Source organism: Alosa pseudoharengus, unplaced genomic scaffold (genome assembly GCF_046254945.1).
Source record: "Alosa pseudoharengus isolate Yale_2024_CS ecotype anadromous, Long Island Sound unplaced genomic scaffold, YU_APseudo_1.1 YU_APseudo_1.1_scf_2, whole genome shotgun sequence".
Lineage (NCBI taxonomy): Eukaryota > Metazoa > Chordata > Actinopteri > Clupeiformes > Clupeidae > Alosa > Alosa pseudoharengus.
The window spans coordinates 42,524,679-42,528,796 of record NW_027468663.1 but is presented as its reverse complement, the minus strand read 5'-3'; positions in this window follow the sequence as shown (position 1 = coordinate 42,528,796).

Here is a 4,118-nt window from a genome sequence, read left to right as displayed (position 1 = left end):
CTTCTGTGATGATCACTTCTTCTTCTTCTTTGATTTATTGGCAGATTACATCGTTTAATTGTTGTATACCGCCACCTACTGTACAGGAGTGTGTACAGTGATGCTATTGGAACTTTTGGCTACTCAATCAGAAAGGTGTAAAATAAATCTAGAGATAATAAATAATAACAAAACAGAAACCAACAAATAAACAACCAATCAAAACAAAACAAAAATGTAATTCTTTTCATTAACTCAGTGTCTTTCAGGAAAGCAAATAAGGCTCTAATTCTATCTCCTTGCATTCCTTGTTCCCCAAGAATATCATGTTCTCATCCAATTCTTGCCAAGTTTGTCTCTGTTCTCTGTACCTCCCACATCTAAACAAAACATGACCCACATCTTCCTGTGTTTGGCACTCTATATATAATCCATCACTTTTTCCTATCAGTTTAAGTGTTGAATTTAGTCCTGTGTGTCCCATTCTTAATCTTGTGTACACTATTTCTTCTTTTCTATTTTGCATATTCATTCTTTTTCCTCCAATGTTTTTCTGATTATTGTAATAGTGTCTAGTCTTAGGTTCAGCGTCCCATTCCTGTTGCCATCTCTTCATTATTTCGGATTTATTTTTATTTTTTGCTTCTCCTTTCCCTATTCGAACATTGATTTCTATTTCTTAATTGTTTAGTGCCTTTTTAGCTAATCCATCTGCCTTTTCATTTCCTCTAATTCCAATATGTGCTGGAACCCAACAAAACTGAACCATTAATCCTATAGGCTTCTAATATTTAACAATATATTTCTAACTTCCATCAGTAGGTCTTCTCTGACTGAATCACCACTTTCAAAGCTCTGCAGAACAGCCATTGAATATTAGAGATGTTAATGATTTTATCTCTATCCACCTTAGAGCTGTTATTATGCCAGTCATTTCTATTGTGTATACTGAGAGGTAATTATTCAATCTGTACTTCAGTCCTTTTTTAAATTCAGGAATGTAAATTCCTATTCCACAATGACCATTTTGGTCTTTTGATCCATCAGTGAAAATTTTAATAAAACCATAAAATGAAGAGGATATCTTTCACTATAATTTGCAAAACTCTGATCATCAGGGCATTCCCTCTTTTCTTTCAGTATTTCTATATTAACCTCTGGAATTGGTAGCATCCAGGGAGGGACTTCACTCAGAGCTATTGCAGGACTATATTCTAAATCTTTAATGTCATACTGCTCTGCTAATTTATTTATGTTCCATCCAAACCCTTTAGCCTTTGTTTGATACTCCCAACAATCATTCAGTACTGATGCTGCTGGATTATTACTATCCCCCATCAGTCGTACCCTATGTTAAAGCCAGCTTAGTGTATCTTAAAGTAAGTGGGGCTTCCTCTGTCTCTACCAGAATAGCACTTGTTGGAGTTGTTTTGATAGCACCTATGGCCATGATTCTTAATGCTCTAAACTGAATTCTGTCCAACTTTGTTAAATTAGTTTTACATGCTGTGCTATATACTAGACTTCCATAATCTATAATTGACCTTATTAATGCTATATAAATATCCATTAAAGATTGTTAATCTGATTTGAATCCCCAATCCACTCCCCATTGCTCTAATATTTGAATTTTCTTTTGCATGATTGTTGTTATATATGGAATATTTCTGCCTCTTTTCCATATTACCGCATCATCTGCATACAGTAATTCATCACTTCCTTTTCCTAGTTTTATAAATATATCATTAATCATTAAATTAAATAAGATGGGACTGATTACACTTCCTTGAGAAATTCCATTCTCCACTGTAAATTCATCTGAATTTTCTGAGCCTGAGTCACAGTACATCGCAAAGTTGTGAAATATAATCGCATATTCCGTTTTTTTAAATGCGGGCGACTGGCTACATTTATATATAACCGCGTCTTTAAATGCGTTCATAATAACGTGCAACTGGGGATGAAACTAGCGGTTTTTCAGCAGAAACACAGGACCCGTCGAAACTAATCGGTGATTTCACTCTTCCAATACATTTTTAAAAAAGTAAATGGTTTTACCATAATTTCAGTCAAGCTTTAGTTGGTTTAGATAGCCTACAACTGATCGCAGCCTATGCCAAATGGAAAGTAGCCTAATGTATTGATTTGCTGTGCATACTGGACAATAGATGCACAACGTAAATTAGGCCTACATGAAGTATTAAAATGATTATTTAAAATAGTCTACGTTTGAAAAAATATTGAAGGGAATCAGGGGGAGCCAGCTCAGTAGCCTATCCTATGTCTTTGGCAAGTAGCCTACTACAGACACAGGTGAAGAACAGTCAGCCTCAGCCAGTAGGCTACAAGCAACCAGACCCTTTCAAAAAAAATAACTACATTAGTTTCCTTCAAGTGTCAAACTGCAGATTTCTGAGTATCAAAACTGTTATTGTTATTTTTTGTAATGGGATATGTACAGCAAGCATCAAAAGCAAGCAGCCCAGAACCTAAAACTGGGCATTTATAGCTGTGAAGGTGATTCACACACAATTATTTTTCTTTCTCCTAGTCCTTTAAGGGGAAAAACACTATATTTGGTAATTTCCGTAGAAATCCTAAATGGGGTGGGATGATTGTATTGGGAGCACTGAGGTGTCAGATGCGACTGTTAAAAAAATGGTTACAATTTGGCCCTCAGAGTTCAGGTTGGAGGGCCCCTTAGCAGGATTTTGCTTGGGGCCCCGTGGAGGTCTGAACCGGCACTGACCATTACCTCCTTCATAATCAGTGTTTTCTCCACTTCATTACACAACTTCACCAAAGCATCTGCCGTAGATCTACCCTTTCTAAATCCAGTTTGATAATCTTTAAGAGCACATTTCTTCTCCAGAAAATAATTGAATCTTGCCACTATCAATTTCTCCATTAACTTTCCTAAATGTAACGTCAATGCTATAGGCGTGTAGTTCCCTGGATTGCTTGGCTCTTTTCCTGGCTTAGGGAAAGGAAGAATAATTGCTTTTTTCCATATCTTTGGTAGGTTGCCCTTATTCCATATGTTATTGAACAATTCTAATACCTTAACCAATAATCCATCAGGTAGTTTCCTAAACATAGCTTTATTTCTTCCATCATTTAACACTGGCATTTGCGATGGTTTATACTTACCTGTCATTTTCTTCACCATCATCCACATCTTATCCAAAGTTGTTTCTCTTCCAATTGTTGAACAAAATTGTCTCCATGCTTCTTTCTTGGTTTCTTTAATTACCTTCCTTGTTAGAGCTTTTTTCCTTTGGGAAAAAAGGACAACAACGACCCAACCTGTAAGAAATCAAAAGGACATAAGTACTCGTTCATTTAACTTTTGACCTATAACCCATGTTGAAGTTATACAAACTACAATCAAATCTGAGATTTGTCAACGACAATCAGGTGAAAGAGACACATTTAGCCGTCTAGCTCCATTGACTCCCATTCATTCTGCACTCATGGCGATCGGCCCCAGTGGAACTCTGGTGGAACTGCAACCAAAATTCGGTACAATGGGAGTGGCCAGGCTCTCCGTAGACGGGCTCTGTTGAAAACTTTATCAGCTACATACACAGCCAAAAATGTTACTTACTTTCATCGGTGAAAAGGAATGGTGCATTTCTTCCGAATGCTGTGGAGTTGACCCTAACTGACCTCAATGTTGCTAGTAATGACGTGTAACGTGAGGTCGCGCATGGATATGATGTCTCCATCCTGCAGGCTGTAGCCAGAGCGCTCTCAACTCCGTTGCCATGTGTGAATAAACAAACGTCCCCTTGATGTCCCCGGTATAACGTTATTGTCGGGTCCTTAGGACGTCTTTGAAATGACCAAATGCAAATGTCATCCGAGGGACCTGACGGTGACGTCTCCAGAAAGTCCTGCACCGGACGTCACGCAATAACCAAAGGATAACTTGCTCCGGACGTCAATAAGGTCACCCGAACGTCCGCTAGAGAACATGATGTTCGGGACCAATCGGGGACGTTGTGAATGTCCGCATAGGTCCGGGGATGTGTTTGTCGGGAAGCCACTTAAATCGGTGCTATGCAATGCAATGAGTTTTCATCATATTTTCGACGTTTGGCTTTGTTGCCCATATGAGGCTCGAGCCATGCACCGAT